Below are 14,547 nucleotides of genomic sequence, written 5' to 3' on the forward strand. Positions count from 1 at the left end.
TTACTTTAAAAAACAAAAAAAAGTTTTTATTGGTGATAAAGTTTACAAAACAAACCAGTTATTAGTTATTCCCTATTTATGTGGTCATTTTTCAGTATGTATTTTTATACATTAAACTGAATCATGAAAAGTCTCCTTTTGTCCTCCACATTTCACATAACAGTCTAACAGCAGGGCTCTTTACAAATCACCGGGTTCAGATTTAAGTTATGTATTATTCATGTGGTCTTTCTGGGGGAATACTTTGCAGTCATTTGTATTAAACCAACAGTGAGCTGTCTGAAATTCTACCACTAGATGGCAACATTGAAATGCATCAACAACCTACCTCTCTTGTTGCATACCGATTAGATTATATAAATCCAGTTTCAACATAAAGCAGTGAGGAACAAAATCATCTTTAATTCAGTGTGTTTTATTAAAATGTTCCACTCATTCAGTCCATCACAGTAACAAAAGTGTCGGGATTTTGTGACATGTGAAAAACACAAGTCAAATATTACAAACAGAGGGTGCTACATTATGCCGTGTACAACTGTGAAATCTCCCCCCCCAAAAAAACACTTAATTAACATTGTTTTTCCCCCATAAATCCAGAAGATACAAAGTAAAAGCAGTGCAAACATCAGTAAACAGAACGTAAAAATATCAGTAAGTGTATACAAAGTGCAACAAGAACAGATCCCTTTATAGGTCAATTTTAAAGTGTTAATATGCACAAAGTCTGTGGTGAGACAATTTTGTAAACACATTCAAACATTTTCCTTTTGGTCAAGATTCACATTTAAAATTCAATAATATTGCATCAATATATATTTATAATGTATGCACACTTAATAGTTAAGATTTGTACACGAATACATACTTTAACGTCTTGTAAAAATTAGACCAAATGTGCCCAAAAACGAACAGGGACTGATTACATGTTTTTTAGCAGCATCGTTGGCGCTTGTTGCCAGAAGGGAAAAAACACCTGATTAATCAAAAACAGTTTATTCAAAATAATAAATATATAAATAAATAAATACAGTATTGTGAAGACTCGTATCATAAAAACTGGCAGCCCTCTTCAGCAGGTTAGTATCACTGGTAGCCTAAAGACAGTGGTTTTATTGCACAAGAGCAACAGGGAGCGACTACCCCTTGGCACGGACCAAACTCACTCAAATCCAGAAGAAAAACTAAATGACAACCCGCCTTCCCCGAAGAAATTCTGCAAAGAATTGGATTGACGACGTGTGAAGACCACCTCCGCTGTTTGAGCTATTCTATGCAGGATCTCAGATTTAAGGTGAAGTTAACAGTTTACTTTTTGGTCAAACCCCCCATTCAAAAACGTTGAGGTGTAGTGAGTTACCCCAGCCAGCGGGGCAGCCACTGCACTACTGCATCCGGGTCTCATCAGTAGCAGCCGTCTCTCCAGGTGCTGTCACGAAGGGCACTGAGGGTGGACAAGCTCTTTGGAGGAGTCAGTAAACTGAAGAAAACAAGAAGAGATCGGTCAAAGTTTAAAGGGCTGCTTAATAAGAGCTGATGTTGCTATTTAAAAGACACATTTTGTAAAAGTAAACGTGTTACCTTCATGTTGGTTGGGCCACCTTGCTGCGAGGGGTGGAGATTGGGGTGCCAACAAAGGAGGCGGGGCGGGGCAGACCGCTGCGGGGCGTGGCCGGGGTCGACGTGGGCGTCCCTCCTCCACCAGGTGGTTTACTGAGCATTGGGATCCCAAACCTGTTTCTTCAACACGTATGAATGTATTGACTTGTTATTGGATCGGCACACATGAGATCAGATCAGATGAGATGATTGAAAACACGACACACGATCACTGAAATGTTTCTCCTCTACTAAAGTAGCTGAATATAAAATTCTACTTGTATCATCATCATGTTGTCTCCGTCAGTGCGCTGGTGGAAAGTAATTGAGTACTTTTACTACAATTAGTCATCAAATGACCTTCTGTATTTTTAGAAATTTTATAACATGTGTCCAGGTGAAATTGCAAATAATTAATATTGTTTTCATGCTATCTTAAAAGGAACCAGAACACATGAACTGACATGTAGTCTGTTGATTTGAGATGTGGACCTCCAGAACCTTGTTAGATTGTCCTGCACACATTTTAGATGCTTCCTGTGGTTGTTAACAATCATTTACAACAATTTGAGGTTTTCTTTTGAGACAGCAGAGGACAAACACGAACACGAACATATTACAAGTCACAACAACAGCCAGGAGGCGAAGAGGGAGAGACAACCCCCAGACTCCCTTATAAAATCTCTGCATTTAGTGAGTTTTTGAGTTAGGATACACTTTATAAACTCTGTGAAGCTGTTTGTGACTGATTCTTCATTATTTTAGCTGTCTTGTGAATTCGGCATGTGACTCCCAATCAGTCACACGCCTCTCTTGGTGTTTATTCCTCAAAGTTTAGTTTCATTTTTCTGTATTCTCCGTCTGAACCTCCAGCTGAAGGTAATGTAATGAATCTGACATGTTCGACTCGCTAACACAAGCTCTTCTTTTCATTGTTACACCGGAAACAGCACAAAAAGTGAAGCTCGGTTGTTTATTTCTCCAAACTCACAAGTTTAAACTCGGAGCGCCCGGATACACATCTTCCATTTTCCCGCTGTGTGACGCATTAAACGCGGCTGGAGAGCAGCTGTTGGTGTCGGTGAATAATCTGTGGTTGTATTTACAGTCCAGGACTGATGAGGAGGCAGTAAGAGGACATCCAGGACTCTGAAGGTTTATTTAATTAATACAAATATAACTTCATCACTGAGCAACAGTCAGCAGGAACACGTCGGCTCTCAGTGTTAGTACTTAAAGTGCCCGTTACGATACTCGAGTATTTCTGCTCCTGATTACTTCTCAGAGGAAGAGATTCTAATTTTTACTTTGCAGATAAATGTTTTAAATAAACAACAGATGACCAGATTGACTCTTTTAGATTAAAAGATATCAGAGAAACGTGTGTTGACTCCACCACAGCGTCATGACGTCATCTAGTGGACTGAGCCAAGTCCAGCAGCTGATGTTCTGACAGGAGATATGACGTCAGTGAGAGAAGTCACAGCCTCTACAGACAAAACCCACCTGAACACACCTGAGACTTTCATATTTTATAATAACACAACAGGTTATTAGAATAATTTCTGTCTCTTGGTTAAATCAACTTGTCAGTATTTGTTTTTAATCAGTTATTTAACACTCCAAGCTCCACAGAAAGTCTCCACAGTCATGTACAGAAGGAAAGTGACTGTTTTTATACCGTTTAAAATGTAATGATAATGATATGATAATGATAACATTTACATTGAAATTAGATAAATACAATTCAAAGTAAATATTATATAATGAGAGATCATCCTCTGGAGTCACTGGTTTTACCGTGTGACAGAAGTTTTTTATTTTGAAATAAACCTCACAGTGATGACATCACTTTCCTTCCTGCAGGTCTGTGAAGACAGGTCCTGGATCAGTCCACTGTCTCTTTTCTGTCAGAAGACATTTTCACATTTGTCTCCAGATTTCACGTCACTGCTGTGAGCGACTTTATTAGTAGAGAACAGTAAGAAACAGAATACAAACTGATTTAATGACATGATTTAGTTTTGGTTTGATGTCCTGTAGCAGCCATTTAGTGAAATATGTATTAATAGAGTCAGTGAGTTCTGGAATAATGTGCTCTGACTTTAAATGTTAGAAGAGGAAGTCGACTTTCAGACATTTTGCCCTTCAAGAGTGTTTGTGACCCAAAGGCTGATTTCAGTTGATGTGCAGATGAATGATTTGTGTTTCCTCTCCAGATGAAAGTGTGTGTGAGATGAGCAGCATGAATCAGTGTGAGGACAGAGAGGAGGGAGGCCCTCCCTCTAAAACCACTGCACCTGGACCTGGACCTGGACCTGAACCTGGACCTGGACCTGAGCCCAGCTGTGTTTCCTTCAAGAGTGACCAGTCAAAGAATACGATCATTTTTTTCAAAAAAGAACATTGGTCAGACAGACAGTAAGTTGTTGTCCTGTTGCTCTCTGTTGATGTTTGTCCTCATTAAATCCAGTCTGACCAGTTGTCCTGATGGTCTTCATGTTCTCAGAGTGATGATGGAGGACAAAATTCACCGTCCTTGTTCTGTGTAAAAATACTTTATGAAGTTCAGCTGAGGATAATATGAAGCTTCAGAAGTCTGAGCTCCACAAAACAAGTGGAGATCCTCCAAAGAGTTTTTAGTCTGATGTTCCCGACAGTAAAGTTTGTTATCTGTCAAAATGAATTCATGATCCACAGACTGAAATCATTCAGCTTCATGTTTTATTGAACTCTGCTGTGTTGATCCTTTTCTTGTTAACTGCTGCTAGTTTCTCCAGCAGCTTCTGTTTCTGAAGAATAAAAAATGAATTAACATCTCTGGTGGTCTTCTTCTCTGTCCAACAGGAGACCAGCCTCAACTGGACCAGGACCTGAGCCCAGCTGTGTTTCCTTCAAGAGTGATCAGTCAATAGATTGTTTCATTGGTTTTAAAGGACAACCACCTCCTGCTGTAAAAAGGTGAGCTGTTAATAACATTATCATGTGACTGATTCATGTTTTATGTTATTTATTCAGAGAAATGTGTTTAAACATCTTGTTTTTTTCAGCATCGTTCTTTTTTAGTACATTTCTATTCTCACATGTGAAAGCTGCCCAGTAGAACCAGTCTTCATCTCTTCAGTCCAGTTTAACATTTGTCTGATGACTGGTTGAGTGTAACATAGTGATTTTATTCAGGCTAACAGATGCTAGCTGCTAACAAAGGATAATTGTGACTCCACTATGTTCCTCCATTAAGTCATCATTTCCTGGTTTTCAGTCATGTGACCACAGAAGTTGAGACATGTCAGTCGTGGCCATTTGTCAAAAAATCTAAATGGAATTGTACACAGGCAACACAAGTTCAATGTCCTCCCTTTGTTTGGTTTCCCGCTCTTTTTCTGTGTTTCATGAGTTCATCACAGCAGGACAACGGTGCATAAAGTGAACAATTACTTTTAACCTCTTCATCATGTTTGACTTCAGTGTTTGTTTGTGAAACGTGCAGTAAAACAGTTTGTAGTTGTTATTCTCACTTTGATTCAGTTGATCTGAGCTCAGTCTCAGTCTTTGACAGTATGTGTTAGCAGCCGACTCCTCCTGTCTTTTCTTAAAATGCCCTCAACTGTTAAATAAGCTGCTGTAGTTGATCTGAAGTTCACAGACTTTTCATTCAAACACCTGTTAGCAGCGAGCGTCCACGTTTCTCCAATCAGATACACTGAGACACTTCTCGATTGGAAGTCGGGATTACTGACCTCCGACTTTCAAAGGAACGCAGCATGAAGCCAGTGTTTTCCCCTCTCTGTTCTCTGGTGCCTCTGTTTTGCTCCTGCATTTCCTGCAAGTCTTCACCTGTTCTGACTGCTTTGCCCTTTGGACTTTACTCTGCCTGCCTTTGTTACTTGCCTTTTCTGTTTTGAGGAATTTTCTTCATTAAAGCTTGCTTTTGTTTTCAAACTGCCTGTCTCTCTATCTGCATTTGGTCCCTGACCATTAAAAAAATGAAAAGATTAACCTTTATTGAACCCCTGTAGGAGCAGGCTTGGGGAGTAACGGACTACATGTAACGGCGTTACGTAATTAGGATACAAAAAAACAGTAACTGTATTCCGTTACAGTTACAGAAAAAAAAGACGTAATCAGATTACAGATACATGTGGAAAAAAATTGGGATTATTAGTTGGATTACAATTAAAATATATGATAATAATGAATTATGAATAAATGTGAATAAATGAATCTAACACTTGCCAATGCGGCAATGCCGTATGCACGCGCGCACACATTGCTACACTTCAGACAAGTCAGTCACAACGACGCTCTGCTCTCAGGTGAAGCCAGACGGCTTATTATGGACTCGAGCGCTAGAGAAAAAAATGCTTTCACTGCGTGGAAATTTCGCCATTACTTTGTTTCTAAAGAAGTAAGAGGGAACAACATCACTGCACAGTGCAAGCTATGCCTCCGAGCTGTGCACACACTGCCATCGTCCAAGGACTCCACATCTAATTTAAAGAAACATTTAATGGTAAGCGAAACTGCGAACTTTAGCTAGCTACACAGAAATTCTGTTAGCTAAAGTTAACATTAGTTAGCCTGTTAACCAGACTCGGACTGTCATTGTTTCAACTACTACTGCTGCTGCTGCTACTAGGTACCAGTGTTGCCAGATCGGATTGACAGTTTCCAGCCCAATCAGATCTTAGAACCCGCCCAATCCACTAAAAACCAGCCCAAATCACGAAGTTGCCAGACACTGTTGTGTGTGTGTGGGGGGGGAGCCGCTTTTCGCTGTTAGTGGGGGGGAGAGAGAGAGAGAGAGTTATGCTCCTCGCCGTTAGCCGGGGGGTGGGTTTGGCGCTTTTCTGTTCTATTTAACTTGCTCTTCCGGCGCTCCTGATGGGCTCCCGCAGTTCAGAGTGCTGTTTTCACAATATTAAAAACTCGCCAAATGTGGACAAAAGCAGCCCAAATTTTATTCACCCGCCCAATGTATTTTTTTCTCGCCTGGCGTCAACAAAAGTAGCCCAATTGGGCGGAAAACCGCCAAATCTGGCAACACTGCTAGGTACTACTACTGAGTCTGTGGGTGGTGCTGCTGGTGACCGGGATGGTACGTGTTTAGGTTTTTTGGTAGTTTTGAAGTCTCGGTTTGGTTCGCTCCCGGTTGTCCTGTTAAAATTAAGACATTACATTGTTAATACAAACTCAACACTTCCTGTGTCCGTCTCAAAGTCCTCCAGCATAAATAGCTCAGTAGGCTTTTATTGTGAAACATTTGCACGGACTTCATCGTGGAAAAGTCGTTGACTTTCGAGGGCCCCATAGACACTTAAAATGTAGCTACTGCCACCTTGTGAGGCTTGTACGTTACAAAATTGCCTGAAACACTTGCAGTGACTGAAATGGGTCACTAACACTTTAGATCACAACAAGGTATTAAAATAGCATGATTATATTAGGAAATTGTATGGGTAATTTTGGGGGACAAATAAGTGACACACATCCTATTGTTTTACAATAAAACAACAGGTGTTTTACTACTGCTATTACTAGAAATAGGCCTAGTAGTTACAATAACACTAATAATAACTGTTACCATTATTATTATTATTATTATTATTATTATTATTGTAATATGTCATGTAATTCTTGAATACAGCTGAATAGTTAGTAGTCAATGAATAAAACTGAATAAATCTAACATACCCTACAATTAATTAAATATTTAATTTGCTTTATGTGTTCCTTAGAGGAAGTCTTTATTTGCATGTGCATTGAGGTAATCCAAAAGTAACTTAAAGTAATCAAGTTACATTACTTTAATATTGTGGTACTTGGATTACGTTACTGACTACATTTTTTAACAGGTAATTAGTAACTGTATCGGACTACATTTTTAAAGTAACCCTCCCAACCCTGTGTAGGAGAAATTACATTTTGGCACAGCAGCAGAGGAGATAATCAGTGTTTAAACAAGACAACAAGTAGTGGCATGAGGTAGGAGTTGACTTAGATAAAAAATAAAACTAAATAGAATAAACTAAAAATATATCCAAGATGTTCTAAACTCCTGATCCTGGTCCGCTGTCATCCATCCCTGCTGATGCTCAGACAGACCTCCAGTTATAAATCAAGTTTATTGAGACTCTTCACCAATTTGCACTGGACAATTAGCATCCAGCTAGCTTGTGTTAGCTGTGTGTTGCTGTCCACAGTATTAAACGGGTCAAGAGCTGGAGGGACTAAACCAGACAAGCTGCTGAACCAACCCAGTAAACTGACTGACTGTTGATTCACAGTGGGATCAGCAGTACGACCAACACTTTGATGTCAGAGGAAACCATCTGATTCAATGATGTCATCAACACTTTAACTCAAAGGACCTTCAGCTTGTGTTTGTCTCTGAGTGGACAGACACAATGTGACTGATTCTTCATGATTCCTCCACAGAGTCGACCAGGAGAGCGCAGAGGTTCCCAGAGGTCCGTCTGTCCAGCAGCATCAGTCACACCTGGACTCCATATTTATGGTCTGTACATGAACAACAACTACTTTTACATCCAGTCTGTTCACAATAATCTCCATGCTGCACTTTACAGACCAGTGGTGAATCTGTCTAACATGGATCTGATGTTAAATGTTGTCATTCACATAATATTCTATTTCAGCTGCTGGAAGAGAACATTGTGACTTTTGTGAAGAACGAGCTGAAGAAGATCCAAAAGGTTCTGAGTTCAGATTGCCCAGAATACTTAGAGAGTCAGAGGGAGGATGAGGAGGTGTTGGACAGTGAGGATGAAGAGCAGAGGAGGAGCAGCAGAGAGGCATTTCTGAAGATCACACTTCGCTTCCTGAGGAGAATGAAGCAGGAGGAGCTGGCTGACTGTCTGCAGAGCAGTAAGAGGATTTTTTCTGAAGATTTAACATGTTGGACCAATGAGACAATTTGTGATGTCTCAACAGATCGAGGAAAAACATGGAAAACATGTTTATATGTGCAACTTTAGGGGAAGGAAATTTTCATATTTTCTTCATAAGTAACTTAATGAACTTTCTTGTTGTGTGTCCATTTAGAACATCTTGCTGCAGTTTGTCAACGTAAACTCAAATCTAACCTGAAGAAGAAGTTCCAGTGTGTGTTTGAGGGGATCGCTAAAGCAGGAAACCCAACCCTTCTGAATCAGATCTACACAGAGCTCTACATCACAGAGGGAGGGACTGCAGAGGTCAATGATGAACATGAGGTCAGACAGATTGAAACAGCATCCAGGAAACCACAAAGACCAGAAACAACAGTCAGACAAGAAGACATCTTTAAAGCCTCACCTGGAAGAGATGAACCAATCAGAACAGTGATGACAAAGGGAGTGGCTGGCATCGGGAAAACAGTCTTAACACAGAAGTTCACTCTGGACTGGGCTGAAGACAAAGCCAACCAGGACATACAGTTCACATTTCCATTCACTTTCAGAGAGCTGAATGTGCTGAAAGAGAAAAAGTTCAGCTTGGTGGAACTTGTTCATCACTTCTTCACTGAAACCAAAGAAATCTGCAGCTTTGAAGACTTCCAGGTTGTTTTCATCTTTGACGGTCTGGATGAGTGTCGACTTCCTCTGGACTTCCACAACACTGAGATCCTGACTGATGTTAGAGAGTCCACCTCAGTGGATGTGCTGCTGACAAACCTCATCAGGGGAAACCTGCTTCCCTCTGCTCGCCTCTGGATAACCACACGACCTGCAGCAGCCAATCAGATCCCTCCTGAGTCGGTTGACATGGTGACAGAGGTCAGAGGGTTCACTGACCCACAGAAGGAGGAGTACTTCAGGAAGAGATTCAGAGATGAGGAGCAGTCCAGCAGAATCATCTCCCACATCAAGACATCACGAAGCCTCCACATCATGTGCCACATCCCAGTCTTCTGCTGGATCACTGCTACAGTTCTGGAGGATGTGTTGAAGACCAGAGAGGGAGGAGAGCTGCCCAAGAGCCTGACTGAGATGTACATCCACTTCCTGGTGGTTCAGGCCAAAGTGAAGAAGGTCAAGTATGATGGAGGAGCTGAGACAGATCCACACTGGACTCCAGAGAGCAGGAAGATGATTGAGTCTCTGGGAAAACTGGCTTTTGATCAGCTGCAGAAAGGAAACCTGATCTTCTATGAATCAGACCTGACAGAGTGTGGCATCGATATCAGAGCAGCCTCAGTGTACTCAGGAGTGTTCACACAGATCTTTAAAGAGGAGAGAGGACTGTACCAGGACAAGGTGTTCTGCTTCATCCATCTGAGTGTTCAGGAGTTTCTGGCTGCTCTTCATGTCCATCTGACATTCATCAACTCTGGAGTCAATCTGCTGTCAGAAGAAAAGCAGTCAACATCCCGGTGGTCTAATGTCTTTGGAGGCAAATCAACACGTTTCTGCCAGAGTGCTGTGGACAAGGCCTTACAGAGTGCAAACGGACATCTGGACTTGTTCCTCCGCTTCCTCCTCGGTCTTTCACTGCAGACCAATCAGACTCTCCTCCAAGGTCTGCAGACACAGACAGGTAGAAGATCAAAAACCAATCAGGGAATAGTCGAGTACATGAAGAAAAAGATCAGTGAGAATCTGTCTCCAGAGAGAAGCATCAATTTGTTCCACTGTCTGAATGAACTTAACGATCGTTCTCTAGTGGAGGAGATCCAACAGTACCTGAGATCAGGACGTCTCTCCACAGATGAACTGTCTCCTGCTCAGTGGTCAGCTCTGGTCTTCATCATACTGTCATCAGAAAAAGATCTGGACGTGTTTGACCTGAAGAAATACTCTGCTTCAGAGGAGGCTCTTCTGAGGCTGCTGCCAGTGGTCAAAGCCTCCAACAAAGCTCTGTAAGTATGAAGAAGTGTTTTCAGAATGCAGTAACTGTGCTGTTATTGACCCAAATGGAAATAATTTTCTTCATTATTCTTTGTCAAGACAGAGTGTCTTCAACCTCTCAGAGAGAAACCCTGTTACTTATTATTGTTTCGTGTCTGTTAAATCCAGATGTAGTTTTGTTGATTCTTTATATCTCCGACATATTAGAGTAAAACAGAAAGCAAGTCTACATGTGCTACAATGATATTATGAATACTGTATCACCTAATCTCTGTTTTACTGTTCACGCTCCAGACTGAGTGACTGTAACCTCTCAGAGAGAAGCTGTGAAGCTCTGTCCTCAGTTCTCAGCTCCCAGTCCTCTAGTCTGAGAGAGCTGGACCTGAGTAACAACAACCTGCAGGATTCAGGAGTGAAGCTACTTTCTGCTGAACTGAAGAGTCCACACTGTGTCCTTGAAACTCTCAGGTAAGGATTCATTATTTAATGTCATTAGTTCATGTAACTTTACAATTGGAGCAGGTCTTGATCATACTCCTAATATAATTCAATTCAATTTAAGAGACCCAACATTTTCCTAATAAGCAAGCAGTTGTTACAGTGTCATGAAAAAAACTTACTTTTAACAGGCAGAAATCTCAAGTACAACCGGACTAAGTAGTGAGACGCCATTCGTCTCAACTGGTTGGGTTGAGAGAGAGAGATCATTCACACTGCCTCTTCAAGGCAGGAATCTTGCATCAATATTCCACCTCACTGTAGGTGTGAAAGTTACAAAGGTGGAATGGGGGAACAGTTTCATTCCACCTCTGATCCTCCAACAGAGGTAATAACAGAGCCACAACAGAGGTGAGACGACATCTGTGTGGACAGGAGTGTGATGTTCTGATAGTGTTCATAGTCTGACAACTTAACAGATCCTTCACTCATCAAAGTAACAAAAAAAAACCCCAAAACAATGACACCCCTAATATATAATATATATATGAAAATATATGCTCCCTTCAGGATGAACTATAATTTCTTTGTTGATCCTCTGACTTTTCATCTGATGCCATCATCAGGTCATCATTTTAATCTGTACAATATGTTGGTTCATGGCCAAATATTTGCAAAAATAATGGCATTTTATCAGCTTCAGTTATACTCTGTGTTTAGTGCTGATTATTGAAAACTAAGATGATGAATATAATAAATGTTAAACCCTTAAACACAGATGTGCACTTAATTATCAGGACTCTCAGCTGATCTGTGATGTGTGTTGTTTTGTGTGTCTGCAGGCTGTCAGGCTGTCTGATCACAGAGGAAGGCTGTACTTCTCTGGCCTCAGCTCTGGACTCCAACCCCTCCCATCTGAGAGAGCTGGACCTGAGCTACAATCATCCAGGAGACTCAGGAGTGAAGCAGCTATCTGCTCGACTGGAGGATCCAGGCTGGAGACTGGACACTCTCAGGTATGTAGAGTCCTGCTGCAGCCACAGACAGTCAGTAGCCCCGTTCACACTGCACACTGCCAATTCTTCACCTCTGTGTGAATTTCTCAGAGGCGGCGAGGGGTGAAATTTCGCTCCGGCGCTGATCCGCCTCTGGAGGTAGTATCAGGGGCGCGTTATTGACGAACTGAACCAACCTTCACTCAACTAATTAAAGACAATTGTCAAAGTCAAAGTCAAAGTCATTTTATTTCGTTTCCCCAGGGAGAAATTTGTCTTGGGTATAGGGAAAATTCCTGCATCAATAACAACAGTAAAACATACACATACCACATACAACAAACAGAGGCATCCAGCCCCCTATAAAAAAAGACAGTAAAAGTACACAAATATTATATATATATTAGGGGTGTCAACGTTTACAATTTTTTCTACACGTGTAAACGGGGCTTCTAACCGACGTGTACCCGGTTACACGTCGGAGATTTATGATCTCTTTCTATCGCAGTTGTGGTAGCACCGATGCCAGCAGCAGTCTCTCCCTCCAACTTGTTCGGGTGTTTCCATCGCAGGTGGTTTAGCATGGATACCGTGCTGTTGTTGTAAGCCAACTTTGCCTGACATAGCCTACACTCAACTTGATTTCCACTGGCAGTTTGTTCAAAAAACACACAGTGCTCCGCTTGTTGACCGCCGCCATCGTGTCCCCCAGTCAACTTGAAGTGACGTGACGCGACACTGGCTGTGGCTGCGGGTTTTTTTTGGTTTTTTTATATCAACGTAACATTGTTCCCCATTCATCTATTATGTATACGGATAACTGCACTAGTGGGAACATTTAATTGTATAGTTAGTTAATGTTATTATCTGAAGCTTTCAGGCAACATTATCTTACTTTCACTTTTAAATATTGCGTCCGTCTAATTTTCCTTCGGCCGTCAGTATCAATTTATAGCGGGTCGGCTCTGGTATGGAATGTAATATGTGCTACTGTCGGAAAACGGGTCGGATGCAGTGACCCGTGCAGGACTCTGCTCTAAGTGACCATTTTAATCCTCTAGCCAATTATCAAGCTAAATATCCAACATGCTAGTTAACGTCAAAGACTGTGGTGGAAGACGACGGTAAAATATTTCCACTGGATTAATTTATGCCTGAATTTTTAAGGTGTGGCGGCTTTTATTTTGCCGTGGCGGTGCGCCACAGTCAATTACATGTAGGGGAAACCCTGAATAGCATATATATTGATGAGAATGAACGAGGAGGAGGAGGAAAAAAAAGACGTGTAAACGGTTATTGATTTTTCTAAACGGTTATAATTTGTTATCCGTGTACCCGTTTACACGTGTAGACGTTGACACCCCTAATATATATAATATAATATAATAATATTAGGGCTACTGTGCAAATTGCCATCCATGTACTTGTGCAAGAGAGCTATCCAACATTCATTCTGTTCTGCCTTGCATGCCTTACGACCACTTCTTCAAGCTTACATAGTCATCCATGCATCCAGTCCATTCTGTACACATTCCTTTATCCATTCATCACTTCCCATGCATTCAATCATAAAAAATATACATTCATTGCTCCATTTCTATACCCACATACATTTAACCTTAAAAAGTTAATTTCTTCCTAGTCTACAATCAGTCATATGTAAATACTCCATTTCTTCATTCAGCCCTGACCATACATTTCAATCCTACAATAACATACATTTGTTGTTCCATTTATACCCATACATTCAGCCATGTGGATACATTACTTCCTATATTCAATCATGATCACCGTTTTTCATTGATGAGCTTGACTGAGAGGGGGATGAATGAATGTTTATACCTGTTGTGTTTGTGCAGAGAAACCCTGTACCTCCTGCCTGAATTCAACAATATATATTCAGGATACAACAGATGGCAGATGTCAGATAGGATAGACTTAGCCTGACTTATTGTTGCCTGGTCAAAGAGCTCCTGCGGGTTGAGCTGGTGTTCCCATGATTTTGCCTGCTGTCTTAACTAGGTTAAAAATCTGGGTTTTAGATTTGACTGTTAGGTTCCCGAACCAGCTGGTAATACCATAACGAAGAATAGACTCAATTGTTGCCCTACAGAAGATTAGCATGATATTTTTACTGACCTCAAACACTCTAAGTCTGCGCAAGAAGTGGAGGCGCTGATGAGTTCTGGCACAAACATCTGCCACATGTGTGCTCCAGCTCAGGTCACTGTCTATGTGAACTCCTAGATATTTAAAGGAGGTCACCTGTTTAATGTCTGCACCGTGGATGGTCACAGTGCTTTGGTCTCCAACTGATCTGGGATCTACCAGCATTTCTAGAGTCTTTTTTGTATTGATATGAAGTTGATGTAGATCGCACCAATTAACAAACATGTCCACACCGGCTCTGTGAACGCTTATGTTTGTGTCTTTAGTGAGAAGACTGAGAATGACAGTATCGTCAGAAAATGTTACTATGTGTTGGTTCGGTTCAGAACTGACACAGTTGTTAGTGTATATTGTAAATAGGAAAGGTGAGCTGACGCGCCCTTGGGGGGCGCCAGTGCTGCAGACTGCTGGATCTGACAGAGCCGAGTTAAATTTCACCTGTTGTGGCCTGTTAGACAGCAATGAGTGATACAACCTGATTAAGAAAGGGTTAACTTTTAACT

The 14,547-nt window shown here is 41.2% G+C and overlaps 1 long non-coding RNA gene across 1 annotated transcript; it reads right to left on the minus strand.

The window, feature by feature from the left end:
- Window positions 1-382: 382 nt before the first annotated feature.
- LOC115577183 (uncharacterized) lies at window positions 383-1,719 on the minus strand. Its single transcript, XR_003983039.1, has 2 exons — window positions 1,579-1,719; window positions 383-1,477 (listed from the first exon to the last, which is right to left on the minus strand). It is a non-coding gene; the product is annotated as an uncharacterized LOC115577183 (long non-coding RNA).
- Between the last annotated feature and the right edge of the window lie 12,828 nt (window positions 1,720-14,547).

Source organism: Sparus aurata, chromosome 24 (assembly GCF_900880675.1).
Source record: "Sparus aurata chromosome 24, fSpaAur1.1, whole genome shotgun sequence".
Taxonomy (NCBI): domain Eukaryota; kingdom Metazoa; phylum Chordata; class Actinopteri; order Spariformes; family Sparidae; genus Sparus; species Sparus aurata.